This window comes from Dasypus novemcinctus, chromosome 25, assembly GCF_030445035.2.
Source record: "Dasypus novemcinctus isolate mDasNov1 chromosome 25, mDasNov1.1.hap2, whole genome shotgun sequence".
NCBI lineage: Eukaryota > Metazoa > Chordata > Mammalia > Cingulata > Dasypodidae > Dasypus > Dasypus novemcinctus.
Genome location: NC_080697.1, coordinates 716,814 through 740,884, shown reverse-complemented (window position 1 = coordinate 740,884; position 24,071 = coordinate 716,814). Strand labels below are relative to the sequence as shown.

The window sequence follows — 24,071 nt, the reverse complement described above, 5'->3', positions numbered from 1 at the left end:
GAGTAAAGTCTGCTTTTGGTCTTGTTTTTATTTTTTTTAATTTTTTTTTATGAGGTTGAAGTTCTCACCTGTAATTGATTCAAGCACTTTCAGAGAAGCATCATCGTAGAACAATGCAGCTGACAAGGAAATGTGGTTGTTTCTGCAGCACATAGCATTTTTAAAGAATAGCTAAAATGATGACCAACACCATATTGTTATCTAATATTGGGCAGATCAGTATTAGGACACCTCATGGACAGTTAGGACAATGTCAAAGCTCTAGGATATATGATTTCTGAAATATTTCATTCATAACATTTTCCCATATGAATTTACTCAACAGAATGTTAGCAAATCCTCTTTAATTTGACAGTTTCCATGCAACTCATGACATATCAAATAAAACTATTTTTAGCACTTCTCTTTATATAAGGTGAAAGAACAAGTCCTTTGTGCTTTTCTAGGGACCCTCTGGATAACCCCAGAGGCAGACTGAAATAAAAAAAGATATTTGGGGCTTGACTTTGAGAAGGCAAAATGCCAAAATTTGTCAGGAGGTTTGAACAATTGTTTAAATCAGATAATATGTCACTAGTAAAGAATAGTTGGGTCCCTATTCAACCAAAGTGACAAAAAAATTTTCGAAGTAAATGTTGCAGGTAACATGATTGTAAACAAAAATGAAACCTTAATTCTTTCAAAAGTGAGATGACTTCTTCTCTTAATATGCTCAATGTAAATCACAAAATCTTTGCCTTCTGGGAAGATTACTCAAATGGTTAAGAAGTTCTACAACTTATTACCAACAGCTGAACACTTTTTTTTTTAAATTTTTTTTTATTGATTTTGTAAAAATATTACATTAAAAAAATATGAGGTCCCATTCAACCCCACCACCCCCACCGCACCCCTCCCCCCCAGCAACACTCACTCCCATCATCATGACACATCCATTGCATTTGGTAAGTACATCTCTGGGTATCTCTGCACCTCATGGTCATTGGTCCACATCATGGCCCACACTCTCCCACATTCCATCCAGGGGGCCCTGGGAGGATTTACAATGTCCGGTGATTGCCCCTGAAGCACCATCCAGGGCAACTCCAAGTCCCAAAGGCGCCTCCACATCTCATCTCTTCCTGCCATTCCCCATACCCATCAGCCACCATGTCCACTTTTCCCACTCCAATGCCACCTTTTCTCTGTGGACCTTGGATTGGTTGTGTCCGTTGCACCTCTATGTCAAGAGGAGGCTCAGATTCCGCATGGTTACTGGATGCAATCCTCCTGCTTTCAGTTGTAGGCACTCTAGGCTCCATGGTATGGTGGTTGTCCTTCTTCAACTCCATCTTAGCTGAGTGAGGTGAGTCCAATAAATCAGATTGTAGGAGCTGGAGTCTGTTGAGGCTCAGGGCCTGGCTATCATATTGTCAGTAAAAAGATTCAATCCCCTAAATATATCTTAAACCCCAATACCAACTACAATTCCAGTAAAGTAGCATGATAGTCTTATGAAAAGAGATCCCCTCTGGGTCCAGTTTCATCATGCAGAAACACCAGCTCCAAAGAAGGGCCATCTGACATGGCAGTGAACCCTATCTGCCATGACCATAGAACCTGTGGGTCCCTTTAGCCCTCAAAGGAACCAATACCTGGGGATTGTATCTACTTTATCTGTCTCTTAGACTCTGAACAGCTGACCACTAACCCAAGAAAAATTTCATCATTTTAACAAAGAGAAAACCAAATTCTAGTTTGGACAAATATACTCTTTGTTATGAACAATTTTATAAATAAACCTACAAATCTTAGGACCAACTATGACAAAGTTCATTTCCACCAGCCTTCCACCATTTCCACATCCTTTCAGGTTTTTTCGTACACTTTTCTGTTTCTCGTTCTGCAACAATCAGTCAACTTTTTCTTTTCTTTTTTCTTTTTTAACTTTAGGACTCAGTTTAGGGCCAAAAAAAAAGTTTTTCCTTAACAAAAGCACATCGTGCCTTACATATTTAAGTTCCCAAAAAGCTATTGGAAATTGTCTCAAAACTGACGTCCTAAAAACGTGCAAACTTTTAAAATAAAGTTTATTGGAGTAATAGCTCAACTTGGTGGGTTCCAGGGCTGCCTGGGCATCCTGTAGGCCCCAGTGGTTTGAGTGTGTGAGTGTCAGTTTAGGTGTCTGAATCTGAGTGTGTATGTGTGTCCCTGGGCATGTCTCTGTATGTTTTGGTTGTATAATCTGCCTGCATTTCTGTGTATCTGAGTTGCGTTTGTGAGTGTGTGAGATTCTGTGTCTGGGAGGGTATTGATCATGTGTGTGTGTTTTCCCATGTGGCTTTGTTTGGGTGTCTCAGGTGTGTTTGTGTGTCTGTATTTGTGCCAATGAATGTTTGTCAGTTGTGCATATCTGCATGTCTGTACCTATCTGTGTGTGTGTGTGTATTTGTGAATCTGTGCTCCTGCTGGAGTGCCTGTGTTTTGTATCTTTGCCTGTTAATTTGCCCCTTTGGGTATTCCTGTGCGTGTGCCCACTGTGTGAGTCTGCCCTGTGGGCTATTACTGGAGCCCTCAATGTGTGTACCTGTGTGTGTGTGTTTCCCTCAGGGTGTCTCTGCCCTGCTGCAGTGTGGGTCTGGGTGTGTTTCCGTGGGCCCCACACCTGTGCGCCCAGGTGTGTCTGGGGGTGATTGTATGCCCAGGTGCCCCTCAGGGCTCATCACTTCTGTATATTTCCCTGTGTGTTACTGTGCACCCTGGTAGTGGGCAGGTATGCAGGTCACCTCTCAAAGAGCCCCCAGTGGTGGGTGAAAGCAGGGGACGAGATGTCTTTCTGCCACCCTGGAGGGGCTGTACCCTTGCTGCCCCTGCTGCTCTCAGCAGTAGGTGTCCTCCAGGTGGTCCCACCTCAGGCCCAGGCCATGGGGGCTGGGAGAGCCCCCAGCAGCTGGAGAGGGTGTTAGTGAGTGGGAGGAGGATTCTGGGGAGGAATCTATGTCCCAGGACAGGGCTGGGCAAGTCCTGGGTCCCTCAGAAAGAATGACTGCATGAGCTTCCCCATGGAGGACTGTGAGGCAGGGCTTTGAGGCTCTTACTAGGAATGAGTGGGGCACCCTTGGGCAGGGCTGGTGGGTCCTGTGGGAGTCCTAGGCTCCCAGTGGGACTGCCCTGGTCTCACCCACCCACAGGAAACAGGCAGAGTCAAGCAGGGGCCAGGCCATCCCAGTTGGGTCTTGGTGTACTTGGCCATCGAAAGGGCATGCAGGGTCACTATGGGGGGGGGGGACGAGGAAAGGTGGAATCTGGTCCTAGGCTCATTTCATACCAGAGGTTGGGGAGAATTAGGGAGGAAAGTTCTAGAAAGTGATCTGCACAGGTTGAAACACAGAGGGAACTCACAATACAGGGGCGCTGATGTTGATGTTCATATTTTATTAACCCCCACCCAAGCCTGGTGCTCACCTGGGCAATTCAAAGGGATGGAGGACTTGGGGGATGGACAGTGACTGGACTTAGCTTAAAAGAACAAAAGTGGGTCTCTGTAGCCCTCAGAAGAACCAATACCTGGGGTTGTATTACTTTATCTGTCTCTGGGACTCTGCTGAGTTGTGCATAAGGGCAACCCCTCCCAGCTCTTTTTGGAGACTCATAGCCATATAAATTCATTTGTCCCTTCCATTTCCCCATTTTATTCGGGTCAAAAAGCATTTTCAACTCCTGGTATTATATGTAGATTGAGATATTCTGCTGGTCCGAGTTAACCTTTTTATTCAAGGTCATTTTCTAGTTACATCATCAACTGGTACTTGGTAGTAATCCCTTGGTGCCAGGGAGGCTCATCCCTGGGAGTCATGTCCCACACTGGGGGGAAGGCAAAACATTTACATGCTGAGTTTGGCAGGGTCTATGGTCATGACTCAGATGGACTTCAGTGCTATCTGAGTTGGCCCTACTTTGGACTTTGTGTTTCTGTGTGATGGAGCTGGACTTAGATGTGATCTTTGTCCACAAGTCTCTTCTGTTACTTCTACTGGAACTGTAGTTGTTGCTAGGGTTTAATGTATACCCAGGGTACCTGAATCTCTGGACTGACCATGTGATAGCCGGGCCCTGAGCCTCAATAGACTTCAGCTCCTACACTCTGGTTTATTGGACTTACCCCACTCAGCTAATATGGAGGTAAAGAAGGTCAATGACCACACCAGGGAGCCAAGGGTGCCTACAACTGAAAGCAGGAGAATTGCATCCAGCATCCATGTGGAATCTAAGCCCCATCTTGATATAGATGTGGAGTTGACACAACCATTCTAAGGTCCACAGGATGGAGGAATAGAGTATGGATTAGAGTGGACTTACTGATATTCTATTCATGAACTATTGTGATTAGTAATTAAAGAAAATGAGGCATTGGTGTGGAGAAAGTGGCCATGGTGGTTGCTGGAGGTAGGGAGTGGGAGGAAGAGATGTGGTGTGGGGGCATTCTCGGGACTTGGAGTTGTCCTGAGTGGTGCTGCAGGGACAGTTACTGGACATTGTATGTCCTCCCATGGCCCACTGGGTGGACTGTGGGAGAATGTGGGTTATGATGTGGACCATTGACCATGAGGTGCAGCGGTGTTCAGAGATGTATTCACCAAATGCAATGAATGCCTCGTGATGATTGAGGAGGTTGTTGTTATGGGGGAGGAGTGGGGTGAGGGGGTGGGGGGTATATGGGGACCTCATTTTTTTTTTAATGTAACATTAAAAAAATAAATAAAGACAAGAAAAAAAGAACAAAAGTGGTTGGGATCTTGGTGCTCCTGATCACCCCCACCCCAATTAACTCTTTCAAAACCCTCACCCCCATCACCACAGTGGGGATACTGAGGCAGCCAGGGCTTTGCCCACTTGGGAAGTCTGAGTTTATGGTCTTGTTGTTGACTACATCTGAGCAAACTTCTTTCTCCAAAGTTCACTCCACTTAATCTTGCCAGTGACTGTTTTGGGCAGCTCTGGGACAAACTTCACCTGTGTGAAGATAGAGCAAATCCACTGTGGCTTAGCCTGGCTGTCACTCCCTGACAATTTTCCACTCCCCTCCTTCACCCTGAACAACCCCCCAGGGAGGTTGACATCCTGTGCTGGCCTTAATGTGGTCCACTGGGTATTTCAGGTCCTCCTGACTCTCGGACATTGGACATAGCCACGTGGCTTTCTTTGACCAATGACATGGCATCTCTAGGCAGAAAAGGTCAGAGCCATTGTGATGGGGGCCCTCTTTCTCCATTTATCATAATACCCAGCAAGTACCTACATGGGGTTGCTCCTTTATATTGGTCCCAGGATGAGGGGATGTGGAGAAGAGGTCCCCAGAGAGCTATGGTGGACACGTGCATGAGCAAGAAATATGCCTCCAGTGTTATAGCCATAAAAGCCTTCAGGGCTGCTTGTCACCTGCCACATAACCCAGCCCATCCTAAGTAGTACACATCACCTATTCTCCACCCTATGAGGCAGCATAGCCTAGCATTAAAAGCATTAGCCTGGTTGACAGACACACCTGGATATGAGCTCCCTCTCTGCCTTTTATGACCTGTAATCTCAGGCAATTTACTTTGAGTGTCAGAGCCTCAGATTCCTGTCTGTAAAGTGGGATAGTTACACCATCTCAAGTTGTTGCAAGGATTACACAAAATAACAGTGCATGCAGAGAATTAAGGGCAGGGCTTGGCACACATTTTAAGTGTTCCTTAAGTGTTGTCCTGATAGCTATATAATAAGAAGTTACTTAACCTCTTTACACATTGGTTTCCTCATCTATAAAAAGGGTATAACAAGAGTTAAAAAGCTCATTGCTTTTTATGAGGGTTAACTGTGTTGTGGCATATAAGTACTCAGTAAGTGTGAGGCATATAGCTGCATGATATGCATTTAGACAATGCAGCAAAGAAGGGAATGCTACCTTTTTGTCATACATACCCTTTCAAAGATTTTTTTAAGTAGCATACTGTGTATAATATTTCACATCCTTAATCATATATTATAGAGATTTTTATGTCAAAAATTAAGATCTGCATCATCAATTTTTATTAAAGGCTAATATGCAATTTCATGAATTATTTAAATCAACTTTCTATCATTGGACATTTAGATCAGTGATTTTCAAAGTTCAGACTGTGGTCCATTAGTGGGTTGTGTATTTAACATTGTAGATGGCAATCACTGTTTAAAAATTAAAATAGACTAAAATATATCAGAATATATTGCATGTTTTAAGGATATGATTTTGTTAACTTTTGTCTGTTTATGTGTATATGCATGTATATTTGCTTATACATATATGCATGTTATATCTATTAATCATCTCTCTAGAATTGCTATATAAAATGCCTTTCTTACCACTAATCATGTTTTTAGAAGTTTTGAAGATGCTGAGTTTGATTTCTTTTTCAAAATTTGCAAGACTTAAATAACTTTCTTGGACGTATAACTTTGGGTGCTTGTCTGATTTTTTCTTGAGGTTAACTTGGCAGCAATAGATTCCTTTTGTATGTTTGACACAGGATACAGGTTTCCATAGAAGTCTGCTCTCCCCATCCCTGCCAAGCTGAATTGCCTCTTCTGTCACAGAAAAGGCTAATGCCATCAGTTAACTAGGCTTATAGCCGGCAGCCCTAGCAGACTTGTGGCAGCCAAGCCGGGTCAGACCCAATCCACCTGCCCAGCTTACCTTCCTGGGGTACTTGTATGGGCCTGTTACAGACTTTACATGTTGCTGCAGCTCCTTGGTGAGCTGGTCCCAGTCATGGGACAGGAATGGTGGGGTCAAGACAATACATGCCCTAACCACCTGCAGGATGCGAGTGGAGGCTCAGGGTGAGAGTCAATAATTTGTATAGATATGAAAAAGTAAATGTTATTGAATGACCAAAGCAGCAAGTTGATGCTGAGCCATGAAGTGGCTAAAGGCATGGTGGCTTTAGTAAAGGGCAGGACCAGCTTCAAACCCAATTTCCATTCCATGCCTTGCAAAGTTACTTAATCTGTCTTAACCTCAGTTCCTTCTCAGTGAAATGGGGACAATGAAATTTCTTTTCTTGTGTTTCTGTAAGAGACTCTATGAAATGATGCATGTAAGATGTCTGATTAGTTTCAACTTAAATTTTATTCCTCTCATGATTATATCACCATCATTCTTACTATTACTGTATGTATGGTTTTGTGTCTGGGGCCTGGTGGATATTTGATATGTGTTGGTAGCTTATTATTATAAGGGTCTTGTATATAGTAGGTGCTCAATAAATAGTTGTTGACTCAATACATGCATCCTCTGCAGTCAGATTGCTTAGATTTCCTTTCTGGCCCCTGCACTTATTAGCTGTGTGATTAGAGCAACTGCTTAATGTCTTTATTCATCTGTACCCTTATCTATAAAAAGGGTATTTATTTTTAAAATTGGATTGTTCACCTGTTAACTTAAAAGAAAAGGGTAGGAAAAGAGTTGTTTCATTCAGTTGTGGTGAGGGTTAACTGCATTGACACATAGTAAACACTCATTAAATATTAGCTGTCATCCTCCTGTTAATCAAAAGCATTTCAGTGGCTAAGACCAATAAAGAAGGATGGTCCAACAATGAGCCCTTGATACTAATTACTATGCTTGTGAGCCTGTGCACCTGAAATAAGAACTAGGCCTAGAGCTGCAGAGTGCCTAAGAGTTACCTTCTGAGAGTCTCATGTTGCTCAAATATGGCCACTCTTGAAGCCAAACTCAGCATGTAAATGCATTGCCTTCCCCACAGCATGGGACATGACTCCCAGAGATGAGCCTTCCTGGCACTGAGATGTTACTATCAATTACCAACTTATGATGTAACTAGAAAACAATCTTGAATAAAAGGACCAACTCAGACCAGCAGAATATTTCAGCCTACATGTAATTTCAGGTGTTAAAAATGCTTTTTGACCTTTAATAAAAGGGGAAATGGAAAGGACAAATTAATTTATATGGCTATGAGTCTCCAAAAAAGAGTCAGGAGGTCATCAGAAGGGTCACTTATGCATGCCTCAGGAGGGTTCCAGAGACAGCCAAAGTAGATACAAGCCCAGGTATTGTTTCTTCTGAGGGTTACAGAGACCCACAAGCTCTATGGTCATGGCAAATGGGAGTTCAGTGCCATGTCAGTTGGCCCTACTTTGGAGTTTGTGTTCCTGAGTGTGATGGAGTAGGACTCAGTTGCGATCTTTTTTCACACACCTCTTCTTTTACCAGACCTGTGGTTGGCACTGGGGTTTGGTGTATACTCAGGTGACCTGAACCTCTGGACTCTCCATGTGATAGCCAGGCCCTGAGCCTCAACAGACTTGCAACTCTTACCTTCTGGTTTATTAGGCTTACCCCAGCCATCTAACAGGAAGTGAAGAAGGTCAACCACCACACCAGGGAGCCAAGAGTGCCTACAACTGCAAGCAGGAGAATTGCATCCATCATCTAAGTGGAATCTAAGCCCCCTCTTGATATAGAGGTGGAGTAGACATAACCACCCCAGGGTCCACAGGATGGAGGAATAGAGTATGGATTAGAGTGGACTTATTGATATTCTATTCTGGAACTATTGTGATTAGTAATGGAGGAAAATGTAGCATTGATGTGGAGAGGGTGGCCAAGGTAGCTGCTGAGAGTAGGGAGAGGGAATAGGAGATGTGATATGGGGGCATTTTCAGGACTTGGAGTTTTCCTGGGTGGTACTGCAGGCACTGTTGCTGGACATTGTCTGTCCTGCCATGGCCTGCTGGTTGGCCTGGGGTAGAGTGTTGACTATAGTGTTGACCATTGTCCATGTTGTGCAGTGGTGCTCAGAACTGTGTTCCCAAGTGCAATGAATGTCCTGTGGTGATGGAGGAGGTTCTTGATACGGGAGGAGTGGGATGGTGGGTGGGGTGGGGGGTATATGGGGACCTCATAATTTTTGAATGTAACATTTAAAAAAAAGAGGTACATGAAAAAACATTTTGAAAACATTGAATCACATTCCTTTTGTGACTCTTTTCCAATTCTTCTGGTTATATTAAAGAGACTCTTGGATCTGTCCTAACATGTTTTTAATATCTCTGAAAGCCTTGCTCATCTCCCTTTCTTTCCCCAGGAAGAGGGTAGGCTTCAGGATAAGAGATTTTGGCAGGAAAAGATTTAACTGGAATTTAAGAAAATTGGTTTGTTCGTATCATTCTTATGGTGATATATGACTTGGATTTTTGTCAAGTGATACTGTTTCCCACGTAGGGCCATCAGGCAAACTTTTTAAAAAGTGTTTTCCAGTGAAATAGATGATCTAAAGAGAAAACTTAAGTAAATAGTAATATGGATGGTTATGGAAAGAGAAAAAGAATAGTGGAGGTGGATGTGAATGACTGAAAATTAAGAAAAAACACACCAGGTGTCCAACAATGCACCCCCTGATGTACCCCTGGAACTGCTGTGCAGTTCAGTGGACTGTATTTTGATACCATTGGTCCCTTGGAAGGAACTTTCTCGATGCCAAGCATGGCAGGTTGGGCATCAGAGTGGAACCTGGAAGTTGACCATAAACATCTGCCTCTTTTTCTCGGAGCCTGGACTTACTGGAGGTGGAGCCTCAGGGTCCCAGAGAAGCTTCCTGGAGGGAAATGTATCTCATCTCCCTCATAGACATGGTCAGACTTGACAAAGGCACTCAATTGAGTGCTTCAAGAAAATGCCATTGCTCTGGGCTGTGCCAGTTCAATTTCACCAGAATCTCTGGGGATGGACCCAAGCATTTTTGCTGTTTTTTTTTTAAGCTCCTCAGATATTGTCACTGTACAGTCAGGTTTGAGAATCACTAGTCTCTATATGCTTTTCTCTGTATTTATTTTCCCTTTGATTCAAGCTTAGAGTTGTGCCCCTGAGAATGAAGGCTAGGACCTGCATGTTTGCCTTTAGGCAGTAGTGTCACAAAAGGCCATTGAGGCCATGTTAACAGTGACATAAGGATCAGACATCTGCTCAATAGATGGTGCAACAGTGACCATGACTTTGGAGAAAGGGGATGGTTTTCAAAGTCTGAGCCCTCTTCCATGATCATTCTTGGAAGTGACGAATTTCCCCTTTAGGGCTACTATGAATCTGGAAAGGCTAGGGTTTGTTTTGATGAAAGTTTCAGCAGTTTTCTTTAGAGCTTGTCACAGTTTTCTGTGATTCTTGGGTTTCTCCCCTAAATTAAAGACTGAGGGCTTTGGGCTCAAAAGGCATGGATTTAACTCCTATGCTGGACCTGCCATTTATATGATATGGGGAAGACTCACAACGCTTCCATGCAGCAGTTTCTTCCTCTGTGAAGTGGAGATAGCAGCCCCTGGAGGATCGGTGAGGTTAGCGATTGGTCCAAACCCTGTGGTTGCTAAGTGAGTTGGTTCTCCCCATTAGCTGGCTCATAAGCACCAGATGGGTTAGTGCAGGAAGGGATGCAGGAATGCCTGATAATCTTTGGTGGTAGGGATGTGTCCATCAGAACAGCTTCACTGACTTGAAGCAATGAAGAAGTCATGGGATGCAGAGTTGTGTCCAACCCTCACCATGCCCACAGTTCTCTGCATGTATCTGGGGGCTGGAGGGGGGATGGGCTGCCCTTACCTCATGGTCCAAGAAGAGACCTATGGGCCTGATGGGTTTGATCCTGATGCCTACATTTCCTTCCTTGTGGGGTGGCAGGATGTTGCCCTTGTCATCAGTGATCTGGAGAAAAAAGCCTGTGAATCCCACCCTGCAGGGCTCCCCTCTCCCTCCTGCCCCACCCCACATGGCTCTCCCATTCCCTCCTCACCGTCTGGTCATTCCCTCATTCATTACTGTGGCCTCAGTGGGGACAATGGGATTGGGGGAATGGTGGAGGATGCCTGTCAGAAAAGACAAACTAGCAAGTCATTGAAGTCAGTAAATAGAGACATTCAAATCATGAGTCTAATTGTTTCATAGCAGATATGTACAGCAGGGGAAGCATAGGGAGATTGAGAGGTGAAGAATTTTCTTGTTTGTTTTTGTTTATTATTATTATTGTAGTAATGAAAATACTCTAATGATTGAGATGATGAATGAACAGCTATGTGAATATACCAAATTCCATTGATTGAAAAAAGACTACATCTAACAGTTGTAGGATTAAATCTTTATGTTTAATATCTTTATTGGTATTAGTTAGCAAACTACACCCTCTCCAAGTAACTCCACAGGCATGCAGGATAGCAAAACCATATCTAGAGTGAGTATATATATTTTCTTTTTGTCCTGCATTCAATAGCAGGGCTCTTAAAGAACAATTAATTCACCTCTTTGTGCTGAATTTCCTGGGAGCAGACTCTGCTTCTAGTAGTTTAGTGGGAATGACTGTTGTGTAGTCTGTCTTATGCTTTCCATGATCCATTTAACTGTTCCCATTAGAGAAAAATTCTGCTGAGTCTGGTAATGAGACATCAGTCAGTCTGTTAGCAGAAAGCTCTTGGTTCTGGGCTTCTCTGTTCTTGACTTATGTCACATAAAAGAATTTAAGGGCATGCCTTAAGGATAGGCAAGGGAGAAAAGAGTTTAAGAAAAAAGAAAATGAGAAAAGTACCTAGTCTGAGGCATGGAGTGTGGGCATGCTCCAGAGTGAGTTGTGTGTGTGTGATTTAAAAGTTTTGCTCTTCCCCTTCACAATGTTCGGGCAAGGTCCCTGCTGTTTGCTCTTCTGATTGGTTGTCCCACCTTTTGGTTCTCAGGAGCCAATGGTGAGGCCTTTCTTTATAGGGATCTGGGGCTCTCCCTTGACCCTGAACAGGATCTCATTCTAATCTTGTTCCAAATGGGATTCTTGTGGCTGGAGTCTTGCAGGATCTCTCCAGCTTTATTCTTGGCAGCACTCTTCCTTCAGCGAGTTTCCAGATGGGGTTTAATGGCCACATGTCTTATGACCATATTTTCTACCAGGTCTCATCTATGACTCATTTCCCTTTTCCCTAAACTAACCTGCCTCAAATTCAGGTCTTCTAGAGTACACCTTAACAAGAAGTGGCACACAATCATGTCTGGGAGTTTTCCATTCTGGTGTTTCATTAAATTCAGGTAGTACAGAGGCTAGGTTGAGTTAATCTATAGTTTTCAGAGTGGCATTTGGTTTGTTTAGTAAAATGCCTTGATATTTGCTAAAATGGGGTCCCACTTTTTGTTCTAGTATAGTAAGAATGTAATATAGGGTGAAAACTCACATGGGAGAGCCCAATGAGAATTTTGCTATCTGGAGAAGTTCACAGGTAGGAACTACAGCTAGTAAGCAAATAGGTGGTACTCAGGTACAGAGGTGAGCTGCTTTGATATGTAAACAATTGACCTGATGTTCTTTCCAAATATCTGTACTCTTAAGTTCTTAAGTCTTACACAAATCTCTACTCTTGTGTGCCAGGTTTCAGGACTGGGAAGATGGACATGTTAAAATCTGACAAGCAAGGTCAGATTAGGTCCCAGCTGAGAAACTTTTTTTTCTTTCTCAAGCACAGATAGCTCATCATTTACAACTACTGATTCAGTTGTTCCTCTAGAGTTTAGAAAGCTACATAGGTGAACACAGATTCATTAAATGGCATAGAACATGTCTCCTTAATAATAATAAAAAGAAGAGAAAAAAGGTTTAGTAATATTCATACCCCAAAAAACCTAACTCATATTCTTTTTTTACCTTTAGAATTAATATAGTACCAACTTTGCTTTTGCTACAAAAACATTAAAATATTTTTAACAGTAGTCCATAAAATAGTTATATTTTTCCCATGTACCACCACATTCTTAACACCTTGAAGTGGAATATTCCTGTATTTATATTATTAAGTGCAATCCTCATCTACTTCCAAAATCATTGCTATACATTCCCAACATTTTCCTCCATCTATTCTCCAGCTAACACTAATCTTCTTAGACCACTCATTTCAGCTACAATCACATCCATAAACCAAAAGTGTCTGTTACATTCATTATAATGTTACTATCATTTCCAACCAATACATATTTACATTTGACCTTATAAACATACTACATACATCCAGTATCTTCACTCCCTTCTTATCCCATTCCATCTCTGACCAACCTTCAATTCGTAGTGCAACTCCATAAGTCTATACATTGTAATATTCCTCCTTCTGAGCATGCCCTGTTCCTTTCAATATATCTTCAAGGTTACTCCATGTTTTCATGTGCTTTCCCAGTTGATTTTTTCTTAGAGCTGAATGATATTCCATCATATGAATACACCACATCTTGTTTATCCATTCATCAGTTGGAGGACACTTAGGTTGTTTCGCTCTTTTAGCAGTTGTGGATAATGCCATATGAATATCAAAGTGCAAATATCTGTTCAAGTCATTGCTTTCAGTTCTTCTGAATGTATTCCTAGTAGTGGGACTGCTGGATAATATGACATTTCTATTTGTTTCCTGATGAGCTACCAGATCACCTTCCACATAGGTTGAACCATTTTATACTCCCATCAACAGTGAAGGAATGTTCCTATTTCTCCACATCTTCTGTGACACTTGTAGTTTTTACTGTAATTTTTCTGTTCTTTTTTTAAAAACTGGTGTTTTTTGTTCTTTTGCATTGAAAATAATACACAATTCATACCTTATGCTTTTGGCTCATCAGTTATAGTTCAACTGTATTTTCTTTCCCACTGTGTAAATGGAAAAAATATTGTAATGCTATCAGCACTTTTAAAAAAATCCAGTTATCATGTTTAACCCGTCCTTACATTTCATAGTATCTAGCAGGAACTTAAAAACATTTGCTGAATGTATCATGAAAAACACAGAAGACATTACACCTATAGAGTAAGACTGTGGACTAATGAGAAGGTCCTCTTGACCTTGCTCACTTCCTGGTATTGTCTGCTGATCTCTCAGTGAGAAATGAGATGCTCTGACAGGCTGTGGCACTTCCTCATGAACCTCCTCATCACTTAATCTTTTGACTTTGACACAAATATCTTCTTCAGTACCCAGAGGCAAACTAGTTATTGTGCTCTCACAAGCCACATAATCAGTTGATCTTCTACATGGTTCAGGTGGGCCAGGAAATTCTAAAGTCTGGGTGTTTTCTGATTTTTAACCTTTTCAGCCTGCACCATTTGATCAACTCCAAAAGGAAAAGTCCAGGGAAAAGCTAAAGAAGAATCAGCTAGTTGATTTATACCTTCTGAGTAGGAAGCTGAAGAATTCAATATCTGGGGAAAAATTGTTTGTTACACTTTCCAAGACTTTAAGGAGACAAAACTATGTAGCTTTTACACTTTCTCTGGGACTCTTGGTGAACAGGAATGATTCTTTCTCCCATACTGTACTCTGAAGACAAAGGAAAAATGCTTCCATCTCAAGAAGTAAAATTGCCATTGGAATTTTTTTCTTGTCCAGTATCTAGATCCTTTTCTGGTTGGCTGTTGGATGTATTCCATAAAATACTTGATTTCATGAACTCTGAGCAGGGGTTGGCAAATTTAAGTATTTACATGTAGCTGGCAAGAGCTAGAACACCAATAATATTTTCTGTGTTAATTGATAGAGTGGCTGTGTAAGCATATTCTAAAAGGGATAGAAAGTCAGTCACTGTAACATGATGTAAAGCCAACACATTCTTGTTCTCATCCTCAGCCAGCCCCACAAGCTTGGTGCAAAAGAAATCATTGCAAGCCACTAAAATCACTTTATGTGCCCAGAAGATTTTGTCCAGGACACATATAGTGATATTACCAAAATGTCCATCGTTTTGCAGCATATTTAGGTTTCCAAGCATTTCCTGGCTGTGGGAAGAGGAGCTATGAATAGATGTTTTCACTCCTATCTTCTTCCTCTTCTACAGATGCTCCTCAAAATGCAATGAGTCAGAAGTGTCCTGTGGCAGTGGTTCAGGGCCCTTAGGCCTACTGCTGCTGCTCTTCCTTTTGCTGGGTTGAGCATAATCCAAGGGAGGGCGGGGCCCATAGCTCCCTTCTGGTCCCCCCAGGAGCAGAGGCCCTATCTCATGCCACTGCACAGAGGCTTCTGCAGGGCCTTGGCTGGGGCATGGTGGCACATCCACGTGGGGATTGTGCACAATGGGTGGTGGTGGTGCAGTCCAGCTGGCCATAGGGCTTGAGGGGGAGGAGTGAGTTACCAGCCCAAGCTGGAGGTGGATTTGCCCAGTCACAGGCAGCATGCAGTTAGAGTAGCACGTGGTCCTGGCAGAGCCCAGTGGCAAAGAGGAAGGAAAAAGAGGGGAAAGTAGGGGAGGTTGGTGAGAGGGAGCTGCTGCTGCATGTTTGGGCCCCACACCACTACTCTTCTGTTCTTTTAATAATGGCCATAATAATTGTTGGAAAATGAATTTTATGTGCATTTCCCTAGTAGCTAGTGATGTTGAGCAAATTTTCATGTATTTTTGGTGATTTGTATTTCCACTTTGGAGAGTTTTTTGTTCAATTATTTTATCCATTTTTAAAATGAGTTTGCTTGTCATTTTGTTGATAAATTGCGTGATCCCTTTATTTAGCATGGAGATAAATCCCTCATTAGGATAGCATTTCACAAGATTTTTTGTCATTGAGCAGGCTGCCTTTTTACTTTCTTGACAAAGTCTTTTGAAGAACAGAAGTATTTAATTTTGAAGCAGTCCCATTCGTCTAGTTTTTCTCTTGTTGCTTGTGCTTTGGGTGTAATTCCAAGAAACCATCACTAGCCACAAAATTTGAAGGTGTTTCCCTACATTTTCTTCTAGGAGTTTTATTTTTTAATTTTATTTTTAGTTTTTTTTTTTATAGTTAGGTCCTTGATCCATTTTGTATTGTTTGTATAAGATGTGAAATAAGGGTCCTCTTTTTTTTAGATATGGATATTCAGTTTCCCAGTACCATTTAATAAATAGGCAATTATGACCTATTTGAGTGTGTTCAACATTCTTGTCAAAAATCACTTGACCATAGATTTGTGTATTTATTTATGAACTCTTGATTTATTCCATTGGTCAATCTGTCTTTGTGCAAGTACCATGGCATTTCTACCACTGAAAGTTAGATAATATGCTTTAAAGTTTGGAAGTGGGAGTCCCTAACTTCATTCTTTTTTTTTATTTTTAAGATATTTTGGCTATTTGGGGGCTTTACATTTGTACATAAATTTGATAATTGGCTTCTCCAATTCTACAAAGAAGAATATTGGAAAATTCATTAGGATTGCATTAAATCTGTAGATCAGTTCAAATCAAATTGACATCTTAATGATATTTAGTCTTCCAAACCATGAACACAGAATATCCTTTTATTTAGATCATCCTTAGTTTCTCTTAGCAATGTTTTATCATTTTCTAAATACAGGTCATTTATGTCCTTGGTTAAATTTATTCCTAAATATTTGATTCTTTAATCAATATTGTAAATCAATTTTTTTCTGACTGCCTCCTCAGATTACTCATTAATAGTACATTGAAAACTATTGATTTTTGCATATAGATCTTGTATCCTGCCCCTTTGCTGATATTGTATATAAGTTCTAATAGTTTTGTTGTGGATTCTTTGGACTTTCTAATGATAGGATCATATCAGCAGCAAATAAAATTTTACTTCTTGTTTCATATTTGGATTCTATTTACTTCTTTTTCTTGCCTAATTGCTCTAGCAAGGACTTTTAGCACCATATTGAATAACAGTGGGGAAAATGGGCATTCTTGTGGAAAAGCTTTCAGTATTTCACTATTGAATACCATGTTACCTGTAGGTTTTTCATATATGCACTTTACCATGTTGAAAAATTTCCTTCTATTTCTACCTTTTGAAGTGTTTTTAGCAAGGAAAGGTGCTGTATTTTGTCAAATGCATTTTTCTGCACCAAATAAGAAGATAATGCATTAATTCTTTTTAAATTTATTGTTGTGGTTTACTACACTGATTGATTTTCTTATGTTGAAGCACCTTGCATACCCATTATAAAGCCCTCTTGATAGTGATGTAACATATCTTACAGGTGTTTTTTGGATTTCGTGAAATTTTTTTTTTTTAGGATTTTTGCATCTATTTTCATTAAAAAACACGGCTCTAATTTTCTTTTTTCATAATATCTTTACATAGTCTTGGTATTAGGACAATGTTAGCTTCATTGAGTGAGTTGGGGAGCATTACTTCTTGTTTAGTTTTTTGGAAGCATTTGAGCAATATTTGTATTAGATCATCTTTAAATGATTGGTAGAATTCATCTATGAAGCCATCTTTTCTCAGACTTTTCATTTTGGGGATTTTTTTTTAACAAATCAGTTTTATTCATTCATATTTATAAAGTATCAGTCTATCCAAAGTGTACATCAATGGTATTGTGTTGTGCATACATCACACCAATCACTCCCAGAGATTTTCATTATTTTGATAATAATAATAAAAAAAAAAACCCAACCAAGCAAACATAACTAATTACCTTTCAGTCTGTCTGTGTTTCCCCTGACATACATAGCTGCAATTGTTTCCTTCTCTCCAGTTATTTATATTTTGTAAAAACAATCATAAATGCAATGTCGCCCATATTCATATTTTACATGAGGTTTCATTATGTTATACAGTCACATTTACATTTTTTAGCTTTCCTTCTAGTAATATAAATGTCCTTAGGCCTTCTCTTTCAACCACTGTCATTTTGGGAATAATTTTGAAGACTGCTTCAATTTCATTTTTTTATTTGGTTTGTTGAGGTCTTCTATTTTTTTTAGATTCAGTGTGGCTTGTTCAGGTTTTGAAGAAATTTGTCCATTTCATCAACATTGTCTAGTTGATTGACATACAGTTTTTGATAGTGATAGTATCTTCTTATAATCTCTTTTTTTTCTGCTGGGTCAGGGATAATGTAACCCTATGTCAGCACTATCTTTGATAGTGATAGTATCTTCTTATAATCTGCTTTATTTCTGCTGGGTCAGGGATAATGTCACCCTTCTCATTTCTGATTTTATTTATTTTTTATTTGTTAATCTAGCTAAGGGTTTATTGATTTTGTTGTTCTTTTCCAAGAAACAACTTTTGGTTCTGTTCATTTTCTCTATTGTTTTTAATTCTCCATTTCATTTATTTCTGCTCTAATTTTTGTTATTTCTTTCCTTCTGTTTGTTTTGGGATTGATTTCCTATTCTTTTTCTCATTCCTCCAGGTGTCCAGTTAGGTCTTTTATTTTAGCTCTTTCTTCTTTTTGTAAGTGAGCATTGAGAGCTATAAATTTCTCTCCTACCATTCCCTTTTCTGGAACCCCTAAGTTTTGGCATGTTGTGTTTTCATTTTCATTTGTCTTGAAGTATTTACTGATTTCTTTTGCAATTTCTTCTTTAAACTATTGATAATTTAAGAGTATATTGTTTACTGTCCATATATCTGTAAATTTTCCTGTTTAACATCTCTTATTCATTTCCAACATTTTTCCACTATGATCAGAGAAAGTGCTTTGCATAACTTCAATGTTTTAAAATTTATGGAGATATGACTTATGTCCCAATATATCATCTATTTTGGAGAAAGATCCATAAGCACTTTAGTAGAGTATATATCCTGCTGTTTTGTAGTATAATGTTCTATAAATATCTATTAGACCTAGTTCATTTATCATATTAGGCTAGCTTTTGGTTCCCTTAATTATCTTCTGTTCAGATGTTCTACCTAATGCTGACTGGCAGTGTTGAAGTCTAAGAATTATTATAGAGACATTTGTTTCCCCCTTCAGTTTTGTTAGTGTATTTCTCATATATTTTGGACATCTATTGTAGGTGGATTAATATTTATTATTGTTATTTTTCTTGGTGAATTATTCCTTTTATTAATATATTATACCCTATTTCATCTCTTATAATAGTTTTCCAATTAAAATCTATTTTATCTGACATTAGTATCACTATACCCTCTCTTTTTTATTGCTATTAGCATGGAATATCTTATTTCAACCTTTCACATTCAGCCTGATTATACCCTGGCATCTAAGGATGGCTTATTATAAAAATCAATTCTATCAGTCTATGTCTTTTTTTTTTGGCCAGGTTATAGAATATGCACAACTTTAGTCACATGTTAATGCCAAATCACTTACAAAATGGATGCAGCAATATACAATCTCAGGTAGTTTCAGTTATTCCATATTCCCACGAACTCTTGTTTTGAAAAACTTATAATTTACAAATTTGTCAGATATGAGATAATCATACTGTTTTGCATTTTTATATTACTGAATTGCAACATTTATATTACTGAAATGAAACATTTAAAAAATCACAATCATGTGATTGTGGTTATTTTCATTTCATTTTGTTTTGTGGATGGTAAAATGTTTATTCAGATCTTTCCCATTTTTATTCTAGGTTTTTTCCTTAATAATTGTAATAGTTCTTTTTATCTTATGTTTTTAAAATGGCAAGTTCCACATGCTGTAAAATCAAGCATATTATGTGAATGGAATCTTACAGTATGTGATATTTTGGAATAGCATTTTTTGTCTCAGCATAATTCCATGGAGATTCTTCCAAGTTATTGTATGTATCAATAGTTTTTATCCAGTTTATTATTGAGTTGTATTCTATGGAATGGAAGTATGCAACACAAGTATAGTTTGTTTAACCATTATCCTTTTAAAGAACATCTAGTTTGTTTATAGTTTTTGGCTAATACAAATAAGGCTACAACTAACATGAGTACAGGTTTCTATGTGAACATAGAATGTTTTAATTTTTCTGAGATAAATTCCGCAAGAGTGTGATTGCTGGGACATATGATAGCTGCAAGTTTAGGTTTTTTAAAAAGAAATTGCCAAACTATTTTCCAGAGCAGCCATCCTATTTGACATTCCTACCACCAGTGTATGAGTGATCTTATGGAGGTGTTTTGTTTTTTTACCATTTTTAAAAAAGTTTATAGAAGTATATCATTCATACATAAACATAAATAAACATATAGTAATAGCTGTGAACTTACAGAATAAACATATATAACATCATACAAGACTCCCATACCTCACCCTACCAATCTATGTATTTTAATTGTGGATTTCAATCTATTAAAATTTAGTGTTACTTCTATAAAAGCATTACTTATTTTGTACATTTTATCCTTTTGCTTTCTGTTGTAGTATCTTACTATTATCTGTCTTTTAACCCTTTTAGTTTCTCTTACTTATGTTCTTCATTTTTACACTCTTTTCCACGGCTTTCTTCCTTGTCTTTTCCTTTCAGGTTGTAACACAGTCTTTGATATCTCTTATAGATTTGATCTCTTGGTAACATACTCTCAGTTTTTGATTGTTTGTAAAAGCTTTAAACTCACCTTCATTTCTGAAGGATAGTTTTCCAAGTAATGAATTTTTGGTTGGCAGTTTTTTTTTTCTTTTTGTACTTTAAACATTTTGTATCTTCTTATCTCCATAGTCTCTGAAGACAGAAAAGCACTTACCTTTATTAGGCTCCTTTGTAAGTTATACTTTTCTTTCTCTTGCTGCTCTCAAAATCCTCTTTTTATGTTTGGCCTATGACAATCTGAATAGTAGGTGTCTTACAGCAGGTTTATTAGGATTTATGCACTTTGGGGAGCATTGTCCATCCTGAATATTGATATTGTTCCTTCAGTTTCTGATTGGGGACCCTATTCCTGAGCCCAACAATTATGCAAGATTTGTAATTATCCAATTTATTTCAGCCCCCTTGTTCATTCAGTTTCTAGTTTTGGCCAGTTATTTGAACTGTCTGATTCCCCAGGACACAAGCAACATTGTGAGGGTTACTACTGCCTAAAATTCAGCATGATCTTCATCCTTTTTCTAGTAAAATTTGCTTTCACCTAAGATTACAATTACTTTTGGTAATGGTTGGATATCTGTCCAATTTGTTGTGATGGTTCCAAATATAGATTTGAAAAGATTTTCTACATTTCCGGTGTCCTCTCTGTAGGTAGGGACTCAATCTTTCCAATTATATAGGTCTGTTATTGAAAATGGAATATAGGTACTCAGATAGCACCTTGGTTGTCCTTATTCATTCAATCCTGCACGTAATTGTAAAAGAGAGAATTGACACTGACTTTGCTCTTCCAAGGTAGAGGCACCCTGACAAAAAGTCTCATTCCTCTGGATGTAGGCTAGGGAGGTAATTTCTGGGGGATCTAATGGTAATTCGGGCTCATTTCTATCCCTCTTATATGGCAGCGGAGGTGATATTGGATCTGTGACAATCTCAAGTACCAATGTATTAGAAACGATGGTATCTAAAACATCAAAAATAAAACATCATCAGTGCAGATCGAATCAGAGAGGGTTTTTCTGACTTTTATTCACTCATCCTTACAGCTATTTAACTCCTGCTTTGATTTAGAGGTTTGATTAATTCCTTTCCTGGTTGATGTGGTGCACCCTTGCCATTTTTTACTTTCAAGTGTTGGGGATATAGGTCCTGACTAACTTGGCAGTGCACCATGTCTGAAACAAACTCTCTCAAGACTTTTATTTTAGACTAACTCCATAAAATATTGAATAGGAGGAATCTCATCACATTTACTTAAACTTCTTTAGAATAGATCCAATGCAGGACAGTACTGTACTCTAAGGACACTAGTGCTGGTCATTTCTGTTCATCCTCTAATGCATATTGAGGCCAGATTCACTTACAAAGACAGATAATTCTCTTTTTTGTCATTGGTTCACACCCAAATTGTCCTCAATTTTAATAATGCAGCCTATTAGGTTGCTTTATTTTTCCTTTAGAATTCTGGTTATTTCTGCTTTCCATAGTTTGGCTAAACAAGTTCCAAGAACCAATGTTAGTAACACCTCCTGTATAAGTAACGCCTCCCCAAAACCAAACATGACAAATTTCCACTTCAGCTTCGGCCAGAGCTATTGTGCTGCTGAAAAGGACAGGACAACATGCAAATAAATATTTTGTCATTTTCTTTTATAATTCACTCTTCCGAATACACAGAGAAAAGAAACTGTTTCCCTTCATGCCTTGTCTCCTTTAGGGATCCTAGATACCCAGGGCAAGAAACTCATGTTCCAAACCTCAGAATAAAATACTCTGGCAGCTACAGAGTGAGAGTCCATGAAAATCTAATCCTTGGGGATAATCAAGCCGTGTGCTTATCATGAGGACACTAGTCCATCTTGGTTGCCAATTGAAGGTGACCAGAATGGCCCACAGATCATCACATGGCACAGCAGAATATGAAGACACACTAGGCTAGGAAGGAAAAGTGGTTTTATCAGAAGGTGGATTACAGGAGATCTAATCGATCTCAAATATTCCTCCCTATTGAGGGATTTTATATTCCTCCCTATTGAGGGATTTTATATAGATTTTGAAACAAAGAAATTTAATTATTGAGTTGAGATCTCTGGGATGGGGCTCAGGAGTTTCTCTAGTGTTCTGCTCTCATTAACATCAAGATAAATATCATGCCTGGTAATTAAGTTTCATGGTGATAAGGGTAAAAGAATGAGTAAGCCTTCCATGTTTACATCATATATTTTTCTTTACAAAGAAGAAATAAAAAGTCTGCTTAATCTCAAATCAAGCACAAAGACAGACTATTTGCTTTCCTACTGAAACTTTATTTCTATACTAAGGTGCTTGGTAGGCTACACATAGATTTTATTTTACTAATGCTACAGAAATTAGGCTGAAAACACATAAGACTACATTAGAAAACTACGAAAAGGGAGAAATTGAATACCTAAAATGCATGTAACCAAAATAATAAAGTGTAATTTTTTAATTTCAGAGGGGTGAATTATAAAAGAAAATGACAAAATATTTATTTGCATGTAAATACCTATACCTAAAATGGAAATGGAAATGCATTGAAATCTCGCTGGCTGGAGGCGAGATGCTCACCTCAGTTCTCTGTGTCTTCCCTTTCCCCACAGCGGGCTTGCCGGGCCCTTGCCTGTCCACGCCCCCTACTCTCCAGGCTGCCGGCAGTGCAGAAACACACCAGCACACCAGCAGGCACCCCAAGGGATCAGGAGGGCATGTCCACCAGGGGCGGGCACGCACGTCCAGGAGCCGCGCGCCGGGCCACACGGGCACTCCGGGCAGGCCCGTCGCGCGCCTCGACCCCCAGCGCCCGGCCGTGTTCCAGGCCCGCCCCTCAGAATGGTCTTCACGAGGCTGGTCAGCGGAAGCTGGAGCACCAGCTTTCCAGACGCTCCCACGGGCCAGGCTCCCGCCAAGCCAGCAGCTCCTCCCAGAGTCCCCGTGCCCCAGGGGAGCCTGAGGGGCCGTGCCCCAGGGCCGCGAAGAGTGTCCTCTACGAGGACCTTCTGGTGTCCTCCTCTGAGGAGAGTGACTGTGGGTGAGAGCCCGCAGGGCAGGGCAGTCCCAGCCTCCCACCTCATGAGACTTTGACCTGACCGAAGGCCTGAGGCGGGGTGGAAGCCGGGAGCTGCCCATTCCGCCGGGGCTGTGGAGAAAGGCCTTCCCCAGCTCTTGTCGGTGTGCTCGTGCTGGAAGCCGGGAACTAGCTGGCAAGGGAACGCTGACGCGGCCCACACCCCTCGTGGAGACTGACATGGCCTTTTCAATGGGACTCCTCAAACTGAGCATCGCCCCTTTCTTTCCCAGAAAGCCCTACCGTCCAGGGGTAAGGACTGACTCGGAGCCCCTTTCTGTGCGGGGACAGGGAATGGGGCAAGACTTTGGCTAAGGCAGCCCCCACGGGAACTCTGGCCTTTCTGAATCTCGACCCTGAGAAGAGAGGTTTTGGCTCTCCGGAAGCCTTTCAAGGGAGGGCACTGAGTATGTGGCACACACTCTGCCCCTTGGGTTCCCCGAGGCCGCTGTGCATGTGTTTCTAACATAGCATTCAGTGTGAATAAAGTTTAACATATTATGCTACGTGGTGCGTGTTTCTGAATCCAAGCCGGAGGGGGTCATGGGGATCATTTCAACAGCTGTTCATCAAATGGTCTTTCCCCGAGGGAGAAGAGGAGGTTGAGGAGGCCCTGGTGTCCATGTCCCCTTGGCTGGTTCGATATACTGATGCTCAGAACCTGTCCAGACATGGGGCCGCCAAGTGGGCACATTTCTGACTAGCCTC

At 40.3% G+C, this 24,071-nt stretch overlaps 1 pseudogene; it reads right to left on the bottom strand.

Moving 5' to 3' along the window:
- Positions 1–13,716: 13,716 nt before the first annotated feature.
- On the bottom strand, positions 13,717–23,578 carry LOC131273012 (zinc finger and BTB domain-containing protein 44 pseudogene; annotated as a pseudogene).
- Positions 23,579–24,071: the final 493 nt, after the last annotated feature.